The sequence below is a fragment of the Orbicella faveolata genome, unplaced genomic scaffold (assembly GCF_042242905.1).
Source record: "Orbicella faveolata isolate gen_17 unplaced genomic scaffold, um_ofav_v1 contig_3, whole genome shotgun sequence".
Taxonomy (NCBI): domain Eukaryota; kingdom Metazoa; phylum Cnidaria; class Anthozoa; order Scleractinia; family Merulinidae; genus Orbicella; species Orbicella faveolata.
Genome location: NW_028301558.1, coordinates 23442448 through 23458776, shown reverse-complemented (window position 1 = coordinate 23458776; position 16329 = coordinate 23442448). Strand labels below are relative to the sequence as shown.

The window sequence follows — 16329 nt, the reverse complement described above, 5'->3', positions numbered from 1 at the left end:
CCCCGGCGGCCAGAAGAACGGTGGTCACCGCCACGCCGTATTTTTTGAAGATGTCTTTTATTTTTTTAGAGAGAGGCATCTCTCTCTCGTCCTGAGTTTCTAGACGCGCGAGCCTCTCGTCAATTTCTGCCAATCTTTCTCGTCCCGCTTCTTGGTCGGCTGGCGAAGAGTCTTCAGATTGGAAGAGATCCAAGAGTTGCTCTCTTTCACGTCGCAGCGCACGTTTTTCCTGTTCTTCTTCTTCAAACCTTTTGGCCCTGTCCAGGCTTGCCTTTATCGAATCTTGTTCTCTCTGTTTCTCTGCTATCTGCTCTCTGAAGCTGCCGACTTCTGCTCTGAGGGTATCTTCCTTTGCCATCTGCGCCCGTTTTTTTGAGCCCTGTTTTCGGAGCTTTGCCAATTTTTTAACCTTCGCATCCAAGTCTTTCTGATAATTCTTTTTTAGCTGTTTGAGCTCGTTGAGTTTTGTTTCTTTTTTCCAGCGTAGAGCCCCTCCCTCTTCAGTTAAAACATCAATCTGCGCCTGGGTTCTTTCTTCTTTTTCTCTAAGCGTCTGAACTTCTTGGTTAGCCGTGGCAATTTCGCGATCCAGCTCTTGGTGCCTTTTTAATTGAGCATCGGCTGCTGCCAAGCTTTGCCTGGCATCTTCTTCGGTATCAACGTCTTCAATTATAATTTTTTCACCTGGGGGGCCAAGTTGAGTTTTAAAGCTGTCTAAAAAGTTTTTCATACATCCTGAACCATCTTCTTTTAGAATTTTGTACTCTCCCTTTTCGGCCCCTACAGCAACGATTTTTCCCTGATTTTTCCCGGTGCCCCTTCGGATTTTTTTTTTTTAATTTGCTCGGGGGAATCTGCCCTTATACAGTTTACAGCCTTTTTGAGTTTTTGTCTCAAAGCGCTTTCGCCTTTGCAGATCGGTGATTGAACCTGCTCTTCTGAGCAAAGGGGTTTCTTTATCATAAGAAGTATCAGGCAGCCCGGTCTTCTCGTGTTGCCTTGTTTGCATTTCTATTTCTCCGCCACCTTGGTAGGGGGTGGACGCCGCTCCCAGCTGAAATGACTGCGTCCTGTTTTGCTCTTGTTCTTCATCGCTATCGTCGTCGTCGTCATCATCATGGTCCAGCCGGTCGTCAAGGGCCGGGTCATCGAAACCAAAAGCGTCGCCGCCTGTCGCCATCTCATATTGTCACTCGCGCGTTTTTTAATTAGAAAATAATCTCGGCTGGTCATACGGCGGAATGTATGCTGATGAAGACAAAAACCCGGGCACATTACCAGACGCTTTGCGCGCCACGCTCACGGCAAAGACCTTGAGGGCGATGAAGGGCCCGCGCGCCGTCAAACGCATCACCTTTGACCGCAGCAAAGCCGTCCCCGGCGAGACCCTGTACGTTTCGGTGCCCAAGCTGAACGAACACGAGATGCTGGTGCCCGGCCCAGACTAGGCTATTCTGGGCTGTTGATCAGCCGCAAATGTTCATCTTTTGATTTTTTATACAATCTCGAGTAGTTTTAACGTAGTTTATAATGATTTGCTTATGTTAATTTACGCTGATTTACGTTGTTCGTTTTTATTTTGTCACGTTATCGATTAGACACGTAGATTGTTACACGCCCCCTTGATCTTATGTTACGCAGCATTTCAAGTAAATTGATTACAAACTCGTTATATTGTTGTTTCAGTTTACGGTCGTTACTATTTGAAGCAATAAATCGCCGTCAACCGTCAACTTGGTTTTCCGTGGTTCTTGCTACCTCGCAGACAACCCGTAAGATAGTCCCGATACTTAGCAGACACGCTTTTAAGCGACACACCTCGAAGTTTGACTCGTTTATAAGTCGCCGCAAGCGTTACATGATCCTCCTCAGTGCTTTTCGTGGAGCCCTATACCAGAGGCACCGGGACTCAGAAAAATACATCTTCCCTGACATCACAAAAGTCAGCGTCACCATCAACGGCTCGCCGAACATGCTGTACAACGATGGAATCGAAAACGAGGACACATGGGCAGAAGCCAGCCGCTTCTTTGTGAAAGAAAAAGCAAAACCGAACACATGACGCTGCAAAAGTTCTACGCCGGCAACCGGTTCGGACTGCTGATCGATCTGCGCTCAATGGCCGACCAAACGATGCACGGCAGCTGCGCGCGGCTTGTGAACACCACCGACGGCGTTCAGCTGGAAATCGAGCGGAAGACCTCCGGCTCGGGCGACGTGAACTGACATATATTCGTGAACTCTGACTGCCCATGGGCAGACAGCTAGAATCGGTGCAGTTTTGATTTGTCCAAATATGGACCCCGGCAATATTCCCTTCAATGCAACTCATCGTGGGGCCTACTAACTCAGGAAAAACGCAGTTTCTCGTGAACCAGCTCTGTGGCCCATTTTGCGGTCGGTTTGATTACGTCGTGCTCATCTGCTCAACGTTCGCTTATAACAAGACCCTTTACCGCTTTGCTGAGAGAGATCCGCGGTAGTTTGTCATCATCTGCGAGCAGCACGAATTGGAACTTTGGTTGAAAGTGGCGAGCTCCTTACAGGCATCGACTGGTCGATGCACAAGACTGAATTTTCGAATTAAAAAAAGGAAGCGCGAAGGAAAGATGGCGGCTCTAACGGCTGATGAACTGGCAGCAATGGATGAAGTCCTGCAGATAATGGAAACCGAGCCCTCAGGCTCTCCCGGCAGCAAAGCTCTTGCTCAGCCCGACACCCCGACCATGCGTGAACAGCTGGCGATTCTGGTTTCCACAGGCAAAGCAAAATAAGCCGTTGGCGTGCACCTGACGCACGAGCATGTGAAGCCCTTTACTGACAAAGAGGTTGAAAAGCACTACAAAAGGTATGAGACATACGTTGGCGCCAAGATAACTGAAACTTTGTTTGAAAGCTTCTTGATGTTGGACACGAAAGCGGTGGGGATGGTGGTGCGGGTCAAAGATGCCGACGCATATGCCAGAAAGCATAGCAGTTACGGACCTTTGTCGTTTAAGTGATATTGTCATTTTTGCCAATGATATCGTTTGAAATGTAGAAGGCTAAGTTCTCCAGAACTTTCGAGAAGGCCTTGCTTCATTTAATTAGTTGCAATGTCAGGTAATTTTACGTTGGCACGTGGACTTTTTTTACAACTTAAAATTTATTAGGTGCGACATTGTATAGACGGCGGTGAATAGTTCGGGATGAAATTTGGCGGGAATCGGGCTGCGAGACAAAAATATACAGTAAAATGTTCAAAGCATATCGCGTGATTGCCTCTGCATAGAGAGATGGTTTTACCAATTCGGTGGTAAAAACTGGGACGAAAAAGTTAGGCCATAAGCAATTGCAAATATTTTGGTATGTGAGGATTGTGTAAGGAGCGAAAGACAAATGAAAAGATGTTTATGAGGAGTTTGTTTACCTTTCGTCGTGCTATCAACCTCGATCAGCTCGCGGTCGGTCCCCTTAAACAAGTATCACACACAATACTGAGATAAGAGCAGATCGGGGTCAAACTTTTTCCTTGCTTTTTGGCTGGTTAGAATCGTTAGAGGTTTTAATTATGGGGACACTGGCACATTGCACGCCACTTACCAAAAGCCTAGCAAGAATTGTCGGGCGTTAGTTTTGGGATCGTCATTCAAAGGACTTGTCACGGAGGTAAGAAATTAAATATTGAGCAAATTACCTTATGAGATGTGTACATCTGTAGATATGAACTAATTTTAACTACTGTGTTTTACCTAGCTCAGAGTATTTTGTCGGTAATGAGACCGTAATGCATCATAGCACTGGTTATAGCAAATCATAGATTTAACAGAGGCGGCTTTGCCGAAACGAAAGCTCATACGAGTATTTTATATCAGATCGAAGGTAGAGACAGAAAGAAAGTAATCTTGCTAGTTTAGCTTTTTAGTTATTTTGGGTGTCCCACTACTGTATGTATTGTACTGTTTATTTATTTATTTATTTATTTATATATTTATAATTATAATCTTGTAAATTCTTTTAGTTGTTTACAGTAGTAGAAATAAACTGTTGTTATAAACTGTTGTTGTAAAATACGATGGTAAATCAGTTGTACGGTGGCGATCACGCTAAGAGTCAAATAGATACAAAAATCGACGAGGATTTTCAAAGCACTGTATCTTTCAGCCCTAGGCAATTGATTGATTTTGAGTGTTGATTATATCCTATGTACGAAGATAAGATGGCTCTCTCCTCGTTGGTCGAACGCTCTGGGCTATGCGGCATATTAATCAGTTGGTCCTCATAAACAGCCATGCATGATATATCTTACCATATTGTGTTTTAGCTAGTTATGGGGACAGTTAGAAATAATCCGCCTTGGACTTACATGTATAATTGGCGAGTTCCTTACATGTTGCTAACAGAAAAAGTTGTACTGAGCTATTTTCTCATTATTAGCCGACGGCTATGTAAAAAAAAAAAAAAAAAAACGTGGGAAAATGCAAATTTTGCAAGGTGGGAGGTTGCTCCTTCAGATTGCACAACTAGTAATCTTTTTCGAATCTGACTTCGACCTGATTATTTCCTATTAATAACGTCCGACATCCCCTGCTCGAAAGGCAAGAAAGAGATCAAACGTCGAAATGTAAGACTTACTTGATTAAGCTGAATAAACATAAGGGAAATAAATGATATGGTGAATACAGGGAGAAAAAGTTTTTCGAATTAACTTGTGTTGGCCGTTTGCCGACTGGAAGAGTCATGTCATAAACATATCTTTTCGATGTTGCTCTGAATTAACATTAACTCTTTTTCAGGTGTTTGTATTAGAATAATAATACGCCGAGGAAGACAAGAACAGCCAGGACATGGATATTCGTGACAACATCTGCCCTACTTTCATGATCTGGGGCATTTGTCATCGTGGACATCGTTGCAATCTTCGACATCCATCGTACAGATATCTTGAGCGTCCAAAGCAGAAAGCATCCAGCCCTGAACCAGTGAATGAAGAACCAAAACCGCGAGATCCAAATTCTTACGCAGCCGTCTTAGCGAAAAACAAACCTCCAGAACCTGAAAAATTTTTCGTCGACTTACGTAGCGACCTTATGACGAAGAATAGTTTGGAGGAAGGATGGACAGCTCTAGGATCCCCTGAACAAGGACTGACTACTAAAGCGCCAAAAACATGGAGGTCAAAGCGTGATTCAAATGTGCCCGAAGTCTGGGAAAGCACCTCGCTGAAAGGACCTTGGATTTTGGACGAGAAGTCCAAAGCTACGGCTAATCAAATTGAAAACGATAGATTATTCGCAGAAAACTTACAGGCTAGCGAATACACGCAGCTTAGCGAGTATGACGAGAACGACGAAGATAATTAGAATCCAGCAGAACAGGAATATGAAGAGAACGACGAAGATAATTACAATCCAGCAGAACAGGAATATGAAGAGAACGACGAAGATAATTACAATCCAGAAGAACAGGAAGAAGAAACTAATGAAAAGTACGAAATTTCGTTCGACGGCCACCACGAGATAGAGCTAACCCACATAGAAGTGAGCCGAGCACCACCAAAGATTTCCCGCACGTGTAACATCTGCATGGATCGACCGAAAGACTCGACCTTAATATGCGGTCACAGGTATTGCTACCAGTGTGCGCTTCAGATGCGGCTCGATGAACGCGTTTGTGCCATTTGTAGAAGATGCATTGTGTCTGTAATCAAACTTACAAATGAACGCTAATGAGCATGTTTGTGAAGAGAGCTGCCGCTCGTACAGTCTGTATCTGTCTGCTTGGTAAAAGCTACGGACACTAATACAATGAGTGAGATATAAAATCAGTATCTTCAGTAAGAGCTGTTTAGCTTGTGTTAACGCTGAGTTTTATAGGGAAATTAGCATGAACTACGCTGCATCAACGTCTTTTCGCTAGTGCAGGTCATTTGAGATTTCTCGACCATTTTGGACTCTCGCCATTTTAAATTGCGTTATTTTGGAATTTCGCGCCAATTTGAATTGGACTCCTCGCTGGATCACACAAATCCCAGTACGGCCCTTAAACGACGTTTGCATGTGTTGTACATTGTGATTGTTTCACATTTGCCAAATTGGTCTGTATAAAAATTTGAAAACGATCTACCGTTGGGTTACAGTTTTTCTTTTTTTATTTGTATAGATAATAGCTAAATAAAGAAAACATTCAAGACTGTCCACTGATTTATCGCATGGACATATAGACTTAGAAACCCGAAGGCGCGCAAGAAAAGTCCCGGCTGAGAATGGTACAACTCACAGCACAACGTGCAGCAATAATATTTGCTTCGGATTTTACGAGGAAGAAGGACTTAATTAAAAAAAAAGACGCTGTCCTGCTGAAGCATGAGTTTTCAAACAATCGTTTTCAAACAATTCGTGCTGACATACTTTTATAAGTTCTCAAATATCTGACCTTAAAAGTCTCGTTTTAATGAGCATTTCCCCGAAAGACGTCCCTTTTCCGGTGGGTTCTTTAAATTTTTCCGAAAGGGATGGACCATTATAATTTTGACAGCGTTGAGCAATTACTGAAATAAAGTTTCTGCACTAGGAAAAGTGGCAAAGAAGATCGTGTCTGCGAGTCACGTAAAAGATTTACACATGGAATTTAAAGTTTCGCAACTCTAAAGATAACATTCTGTCATTTGCGAATTTTAAGAATGGCAAGGACTTCAAATCTGTTACTGGACTCTCGGCTCCTTCATGCTTAGTTGGATCATTTTGGCATATGCCTCTTGATCTTTTTGCTAGAATGTGTAGGGCCAAATTACGTTAGTATAATTCAACTTTTGAGAGAGTTTTGTTTTGTCCCCTTTCAGAGCAGATGGAGGTCAAAATGTATCCTCGTTTATCTGGGTAGAGTTTATGAGGACTTTAATTAGTGAGTCAGCAAGTTTGTTTAATTTTTACTGTCTGTGATATCTTTCGTTTCTTCTGCTGCCTGCTGGCGGACGGGATAAGAATCTAGCCAAGGAATACTTATTTTACTTTGGTTAAAAATTACTATCAAATTGATCTGGCATAGAATGGTGTTGTCATTTAACGTTTTGAGAAGCGCTTTAGTTGCAAGTAAGAGCAAATACGTTGTCGATGGTTACGATAGAGCTCTTTGCTCTCCGTTGGTCCCCTTAAACAGCTGCCATTATCGTTCAGGTATTACACACAATACTGAGATAAGAGCAGGTCGGGGTCAAAATGTTTCTTTGTGTTTTGGCTGGTTAGAGTCGTTAGAGGTTTTAGTTAATGGGAACAGTGACTCATTAGCCCGCCACTGCTTACAATAAGCACAGATCGTCATTCAAAGGGTTAGTCACGAACCCTGTAAGAAATGCAATATTAAGTTGATTGTTTCACACATGTATGCACGCTTAGGGATAAAAGATCCTGCAGAAAGTAAAACTTGATTAATCCATAAATGGTACGTAATTTTATGGGTAGTCTTAATCGAACAAGCCTGGTTAACAAAGGATTTATTGGTAGTTCGTATAGTGTGATCGTCCGGGTGAGGGTAGTTCTGAAAGGAACTGTTGTTGGCGACTGACGTTTCGACAACCTGAGCGGAAGTCATCTTCAGAGTCAAGTGAATAACACCGTTTACTTGCGGGAAAGACCCCATTTTGTCGACCTCTCAGGTAGCCAATCAGGACGCAGGTTTGGTACATCTTCCCTGGCCATATGATTGCATTTTCGAGGAACGAGAGAACGCACCCTTTTAAGTCTGCAACTGGAAAAATTCGAGACTGTAAATTGGCCGCCCCTCTAGTTTTTTTCAGGAGCTTTGAGCCTCGTTTTCGTGTCCATCTGCTATGTCATTCTTGTTCTTGTTAGTTCTTGTTCTCTTTTGTGGCTTCTTTCTTTGAACTGGTTTTCCACGCTGATTGCAGTCATGAAAAAAGGGAATACAGTCCCAATGCAAACTGGACTGAAATTTTTTGGCTGGGCGAAAACAAATTACATCATCGCAAATCACGTGTATACGAGACACAATTTGCTTTTTCGATCGTTCCCAATTCTAGTAGACCTAGTAGTTTTGATATTTAGGGAGCGCAACGACGACGACGACGACGTGCGCCTAGTAAAAAATGAATTTATATTATACAAGCGAAGTTCGCGATTGTCTAGATTTGTTCAGTACGCCAATGGCTCTAAAAATGTGCCTGAACTAAATATGCAGCGAGGGTGTTCAATTCCAAATGAAGATATGAAAAATTAGCCGTCGTCGTCCACGTTCCGTAGACGACGCAGTATTTGGTCATTTCACGTTGTTGTTTTGCAGAGGACGGCAACGAAATGAACAAAGATTTATAACGCACGTGTACAGCTATTGTTTTACTCATTAAACCTTTTGTTTGGTGGTGTTCTAGTTGCCGTGGTCGTCGTGGTTTGGAAATCAAATAATCCACAGAAAAATGGTGGACTTTGTCATTATATTATATATCTGTCTGTAAAACTTCAGCTGTTCACAAAGATAAAAATTTCAGCAACAGACAGCTATTTGAGTTATACCCTGACAGGCGTAGAACGGACACATAATCTTTGATTACTATTAATCTATTTCGTTTAAGCTAGTTATGGGCACACACATATTAGCACACCCCTTGCGAAAAGCATAGCAGTTACGGACATTTTTCGTTTAAATGATATTGTCATTTTCCCCTATGATTTCTTTCGATCTTACTGTTATCGAAATATAGAACGCTAAGTTCTCTAGAACTTTCGAAAAGACCTTGCTTCATTTAGTTGCAATGCCAGGTAATTTTACGTTTACATGTTGACTTTTTAAAGGTAAAGTCTGCATGCGAGCCAAGTGGCCCATCAGGCCGGAGCTTATCCCGATTTCTGTAGAATGTAGCGACTAGGAGTATTTCTACTCCCCCCTGGATGGGATGCTAGTCCATCGCAGGGTTACCCCCAGCATTAAGTTCGCCGGTACCCATTTATACATCTGGGTGGAGAGAGGCACTGTGAGAGTAAAGCGTTTTGCCCAAGAACAGAACACAATGTCCCCGGCCAGGGCTCGAACCCGGACCGCTCGACCCGGAGACGAGCGCACTAACCATGAGGCCACCGCGCCTCCCACGATAGCAGTTACGCGCCTCCCATAGCAGTTACGGACATTTTTCGTCTAAGTGATATTGTTATTTTCCCCTATGATTTCTTTCGATCATACTGTTATCGAAATATAGAACGCTAAGTTCTCTAGAACTTTCGAAAAGATCTTGCTTCATTTAGCTGCAATGTCAGGTAATTTTACGTTGACATGTTGACTTTTTAAAACTTACTAAGAAATAATTTATGCGGTAGTAACATTGAGAAAGACTGAAATAGAAGGCGGTAAACTATTCGGGATGAAATTTGGCGGGAAACTGGCTACGAGACAAATATATTCGAATATACAGCAAAATGATCAAAGCATATCGCGTGATTGCTTAGAGAGATGGTTTTAACACTTCGGTGATGAAAACTGCCACAAAAAAGTTAGGATGCAGATATTTTAAAGAAATGTTGAAAGCCGACATACATACATACATACATACATACATACATACATACATACATACATACATACATACATACATACATACATACATACATACATACATACTTTATTGTTACCTCCCCAATGGGGCTTTTCAGGAACAATTACCTAAATTACTAAGTTACTAATAACTACACAATCAAAATGAATCAAATTTAAAAAACATTTACAACATTATCTAAACTTTGTAGTCGCGAAAAATACTAAAAATAAATGAAGTTTAGGGAGTATTTACAAAATTGTCTAAAAGCTTATTCTTTAAGATACGTTTAAAAACTTGAACTGAACAGCTTGATTTTAAAAAGGGGTCTAAATTGTTCCAAAGTCCAATAGTTCTGTAATAAAATGTTCTTTGTCCTGAGACTGTTTTAAAAAAAGGTATATCAAGCTTTAATCATCCCTTGATTAGCTGCCAATCCTTTCCCTCGAATATTAAATTTATAAAGCTTAGATAAGTCAGATTTAGTATGCTTTGAATTGAAAAGGTTCAGTTCATGGAAATGTCGTTTTGATAGTTAAGTAGAGTGCATTGTGTATGGAACGTGGTCAAGGCTTCTATTTAAGAATACGGCTTTGAGCGGTGACTTGTTAATTGGCTGCGTTCACCCCAGCACACGAAGGTCTACACATCATGCTGAACTCCGTTAAAATACGAAACCGAACGACAGATCACGGAAAATTTAACTTTTGTATCGCTGCAATTAGAGCATGTTTTTTAAAATCTACAATCATGATAACCTCGCAGGTTGGACAACTGTCCTCAGTGTTTTCCAGATTTGTCTTGGACTATCTGACAAAACAATAAATCAACCTCATTAAAAAAGAGAGACATGTCCCGTTTTGTTTGAACCCTCACTGTTAAAATATAATGAAACGATCAACAGATACAGAGACCGATTCGTAGAATCTCAACCGTGTTGTGCTAGAAGTCCGCGAAACAGATTAGTTTTCTACTCACCGATAGATACTCTTTTAGGGACAATTTTCCTTGATATTTGGCTCAAAAGTATATAGCATTGTAGATTTTGGACTGCAATCCAATAGAGTTTCTACTTAAATCTAGTATATCTACTAAAATTTATTGAACTTTACTAAAATGTAATGAGTCGTTGCTGATTATTGTTTTTGTGATCATGAGTGCGCTATTTATGGATGAAATACGGCCGGAGAATGACTATCTCTAGTCTGTGGAGAAAGAGACCCACTGTGGGGATAATAAGACTGATATTATCTCCTTTTGGTCCCCGCAATCAAATGATCTCACAAATTTATCAGAGTAGCGATCTGTGTGAAATTAGACAAAGCCGCGGTCAAGAAGTTTGTTTACCCCTTGGCTGGAGGGTGTTTTGACAGGAGCTGCTGTTTTGACTACTTAAACGTTTTTTTCTTTCTTCAGTCGCCAGTCACGCATAAGTAGGTGATACCTGGATACCCCGGCTATGAAGCCCTCCCGCAGCACGTAGAATTAATTGACTCGGAGTTGTTGGACGAGCACCGTGGGGACTCAACTTCTAGTTCTACAAGTTATCACTCCACTATCACTCCAATGTGAACTGAGAGGTATGTCCTCAATTTATGCTGGATAATTTTCGCGATCTTGTCACTTCCACGTTCTTTTAACAGACTTTCGGCAAACTTTTTACCAAATAATAGACGTGTAAATACAATTTTGATATGCAGGGTGAGCCACGCACATTTTAGGTATTTGGCAAAAATGGAAAAATCTACAGCGTTTTCTTCAGTAGCAGTAAGGAGAATATATATTTGGAGTCGCCATAGTATGCCACGATTCTAATGTTTTCCTTATTCGGAAACTGCTTTTGTCAATTAAGGAGGCGTTGTTAAAGTCAATAGAATGTTCATGGGACCACGCATGGTTCGCAATTTTGGAGCCTTTAGCCGCTGTTTTGATATTTCTTATGTGCTCTTTTCTTCGGGTGTTAAACGCTCTGCCAGTTTCACCGATATAACACCATGAACAGTCGGCGCAAGGAATTTTGTAACCAACGTTGGTTTGTGAATCCGGCGCAGGACGAAATTTCGGGGCCGGGAACTGTTGTTGTTGTAGAGTGGTCATCGGCTTATTTATGACCGAAATATCATGTTTTTTAGGACGAACTTAATCATGTTTATGTAGTGTTGGAGTCTAATGGCTATCCGTCCAAATTTATCCGTGATATACAAACCAAGAAAACTCAACCATCGCCAAATTTACCCCCTGAGGAACTTGTTAGAATGTTTTTTAATTTGGTTGAACCTTCCGAGTCACGCAAGTCTTTCGCGTCTCTTCCATACATCAAAGGTGTAACTGAGCCCTTGACCCGCGTCCTAAAAAAAACATGATATTTCGGTCATAAATAAGCCGATGACCACTCTACAACAACAGTTCCCGGCCCCGAAATTTCGTCCTGCTCCGGATTCACAAACAACATTCTTTACAAAATTCCTTGAGCCAACTGTTCATGGTGTTATATCGGTGAAACTGGCAGAGCGTTTAACACCCGAAGAAAAGAACACATAAGAAATATCAAAACAGCGGCTAAAGGCTCCAAAATTGCGAACCATGCGTGGTCCCATGAACATTCTATTGACTTAAACAAGGCCTCCTTAATTGACAAAGGCAGTTTCCGAATAAGGCAAAACATTAGAATCGTGCATACTATGGTGACTCCAAATGCTGTCAACAATTCCTGCCCACTCCCTGGGCAATGCAACATTCTTTTTACACACATTCATAATTAATTTACATAGTCCATTCTTTTTATTTTACTCATTTATATTCATATTTCGTCATTCATCTTTACCCGTCGAAGACTGTAGATCTAACAGTCGAAAGCTCGTATATCTATAAACATTTTTAGTCAGAGATCGTTTTTAAATTTTTATTATGCTCAACCCTGGCCACGGTCCTTCAATATTTTGCTAATAGGCTGCCTTTTTGAAGACATGCGTGCTATTGTCATCGCAATCTGTTTCTTGTGGCATAATTTGGTACATGCCACACTTGCACCATGGTATTGCCGAGTTGCTAGAAGGAGGTGCAGGGTTAAGCATTACATCCACACTTGTCATCTGTCCTTCTGTGGGTGTGCCAGGGGTGGGTTGAGAAATGCCACTTTCACCGATGGTCTCATCTAAATTGTCAGTTCTTTTAGGCAGGCTTCTGCCACACAGCTTGTACACAAGTGAGCCTAGAAATATAAAAAATTAAGTGTAGGAACAAAACAAATCTTGCCTTGCTAAACTTTATGCGTTTGAATTGGTGTTCAAGCTTTGATTTTTGTGGTCTTTTCCATATTTAGGCATATTTCTGTTCTTGGAATAATAACAAATAAATAAATAAAAAAAAAAAAATGTATTTCTATACAAGCAGACCGTCACATCTCTATTTTATTTTATCCTCTCCTGCTCTTCACTTGGCCTGTTGTCAGTCTGGTATGGCTGTGTTCTTCAGCCACAAATGAAGTTGTACTTGCACCAGCCTTGACATGAAAAAAAAGAGTCATGTCAAAGTTGTACTTTGTATATGAAAAATCAAACTCTCCTAGAAACCTTCTCAGCTCAAGGGAAAGACAATTCAAACTGCAAAAACTCGAAACTGCTCTATGCTTGGTGAAATGTTTGACCTAAATGAAAAAGACATGCTGTACACATGAATATATGTACATATGAAGACTTGAACACAAACAGAACCAAAAATAGCCAGAAATCTAGTTGTTCCATTCGCGTGCAGCCTTCAATACCTACTTACAAACTATGTTTCATCAAAGCTAAGTGCATAAATAAGAAATCTCACCGTGTTTTCGACACGGATTTGCTGTCGAACCACACGTGCACTCACTTCCACATCTTGCATTTAGGGCAGCCACGATTTGCATTTGCTTTCTGTTTCGTGGAACAAGCGCTTTCGCACGAACAGGAGATGCGATTTTCCTAAGAGGATAAGAACAGAAGAAAGAGAAAATGGACGTTGCGTTGGAGGATATTCCCAGAAACTACGAAACAGTTCACACATTCAAATTTGTCACGTAATGGAGTCGAGGGAAACTCACCACCGTAGCCTTTCTTGCCCCTTCTGCGTCCATAATTTTGCCTCTGCGATAAAATAAGTAGATCGACGAGAAGAAATCCACACACGCGACAAAAAGACGTAATAATTTTAACCAAGAACGGTTAAATTCGAGCAAAATTTAACAACTCTGATAAATTCAAGATGGCGGATGCATTTGAATCTCAATGAGAACGGAGCCAAATTTCGCACGTGCGCGGGTCGGGACGTAGCTCCTCTATTTTGTTATTGTTAGTATGCGAACAATAACAATGGCTTGAGTTCTTTAGATAAGTTTGCATAATTTGTTTATAACTCTAACATTGATTTGTTTTTACTTGTACAGCACTCAAAATGCCTGCAAAGAATTCAGCCCCTCAAAAAAAAAATGCAAAACTCGTAAAAACCCAGCTAAGGAGAATGGTGATTATACAACGCCAAAGTCAAAGAGTACGTATTACAATGTATGACATCTTGACTTGTGATTTTGAACGTCTGTGAGAGGAGGAATCTTCAGTTGAAAGCCCACTTTTTAGTCTCAGGAAATGACACGGTTTCAGATGCAGTGCCTTTAAATGTAGTAATGAATTGAATCTTTTAGTTTTCATGCAGAGTAAAAAGGAACCGTTAAAAAGTGCAAATCGTTTAAAGAATCACTAACTTCTATCTTTTAGTCTTCTATTTTAAGGTCATTGTTATGCTAATGACAACTTGTCAATAATATGGGCAAAATACTTTTAAAACATTATTTTATTGTTATTTTTATGTTGTGAACTGTAACTTTTATGTTTTGTTGAATCTGATAATTTTTATTTGGCGGGGCCTTGTCACCCATATGGCATTCAATAACATTTAGTCCCTTAAATTTACAGCAGAAAAGGGTCATCAATAAACTTAGTTTCATACACCTTTTTCAGATCTTGCAGGCTCATATCTTTCAGATATGGAGAGTGAACTTAGTGATGACTTAAATGACGACAGTGTTATTGATGGTTAGTGTAAAGGAAAGAACATTTCAAGTTCTTAACCACTAGCATTCAATTTATGCCTGGTCCTGTCACAGCAAACAAAGGAAATAAAAAACATTTGTTAACAAGCCCTGCAGCTATATAAAAAAGTCAAGAACAGCAATGCCCCTTCGTCCTTATAGGACTTCAACTGTTTATCTAAATGCACCTCAGGTAAACAGAAACGTGAATAACTTGCTAATACACCCTGTAACATAAACGCAATTTAAGTAATAATGTGCCAACAACATAGTTTGTAGTGGTTGCAAATAATTATGTTGTGCTGACAACAGCTTATACAGAAACAGCCAGTACATGTAAGTCGGCCCCATTGTGAGCTCTGTATGCGTATTTCTAACTAAACCAAAGATAATTTATGAGGGACGACTATCATGTACGCATTGTATTCTGTTCAAAATGCCTGTAGAGAAGTCTACCCCTGCCACGCCCCCATCCCCCCCCCCCTACAAAAAGTCAAAAGTCACCAAAACCCAGACAAAGAAAGTACAGATTGTTCCAAGCCAGAGTCAAAGAGCGAGTGTAAAGCCAACATTCTCAGACTTAACTATGTTTTTACTTGTTTAGCACTCAAAGTGCCAGGAAAGAAGTCAAACCCTTCGAAAAAACGCGTCAGTCGCAATATCCCAGACAAAGAAAATGCAGACCGGGGAATGCCAAAGTCAAAGAGTAAGTATACAAAATGTTTACAAAAGGAGTTAGGAGCTTACTTTTAACTCCCAGAAAATGATAAATTACAGTTTTAACGAAGCGCTAAGAGGTTTCAACATAAACCAAAATTATTTTCTTTTGTATTACTAATGCTTTTGATAGGAGCCATGCACTTTTCACTAACTTATTTTGTTTGAAACAAACCAGAGCAAAAGGTTTTTCCCTACAATAATCAGGAAAAAAATTCAACCAAGTTAACTTCATCCCAACACTTTTCTATTGGTTTAAATCCTCCGTGTAACTCAATATTACGCTTATGTAGAACTCACTTAGCCTGTGTACAGAATCTGTGACGTAATTGTGGGAAGTTCTAAAGCTCTTGACGCCTTTTACAACCAGTCAGTCACTCAGTCAGTCAGTCAGTAAGTTTATTATTAACCAGGGGAATTTGTCGGGGATTACAAAGGAATATCGCTGTTTTCAATTTGAAGGAAAGGGTTTGGGTAATTCGAAATTTTGTAAAATCTCACAGCGCTGACCAGAGGGACGTCACAGGGATTTCCAACCCACAAGTATCTTGGCCAAATTAGCTAAGTTCGCATGATTTGGTACTTAACATTTTGAAATGATGTCAAAATATTAACTTTTTGCACTCATACTACTTTATTGGTTTTGGTTTAACAAGTCGTTATCCAAATTTAGTTACGGCTCTTAAGCTCTGTTGTTTTGCAGAGTCAGTTCCCCGTGTTTCATGGACAGAAGAAGGGAAGGAGGCGGTTTTTAAGCACCTTAGTTCCTTTGTCAGACAAGGACGATTTCCAGGAAAAAGGGACTGTGAGAACTGTATTCCAAAATCTAATGGAGCACTAGAACGAAGGGACTGGCGTGCTGTAAAATATTTTGTTAAAAATCAAGTAGACAAGAGAAAGAGGGTTCTTGCCCCTAAGAATAGCTAATTAGAAGGAATTGGGGGTGAGATGAGGGAAATCCTTTGTTCCGGCTACCCTTAATGGCAGCCCTGATACCGTGCTTAAATCGACCTCAAAAGCTGCAAAACTGGCGCAC

The 16329-nt window shown here is 40.7% G+C and overlaps 1 long non-coding RNA gene and 1 pseudogene across 3 annotated transcripts; one reads left to right on the top strand and one right to left on the bottom strand.

Moving 5' to 3' along the window:
• The first annotated feature begins 10710 nt into the window (after positions 1-10710).
• LOC149106927 (uncharacterized) lies at positions 10711-15361 on the top strand. 2 transcript variants are annotated; one of them, XR_016210000.1, is made up of 4 exons: positions 10711-11100; positions 13935-14038; positions 14506-14580; positions 15181-15361. It is a non-coding gene; the product is annotated as an uncharacterized LOC149106927 (long non-coding RNA). The 2 variants fall into 2 exon arrangements; XR_016209999.1 differs by lacking the exon at positions 10711-11100 and having other exon boundaries at positions 13535-14038.
• LOC110047427 (uncharacterized) lies at positions 12297-13625 on the bottom strand (annotated as a pseudogene). Its single transcript, XR_016209607.1, has 4 exons — positions 13593-13625; positions 13382-13473; positions 12790-12988; positions 12297-12741 (listed from the first exon to the last, which is right to left on the bottom strand). The product of XR_016209607.1 is annotated as an uncharacterized LOC110047427 (transcript).
• Positions 15362-16329: the final 968 nt, after the last annotated feature.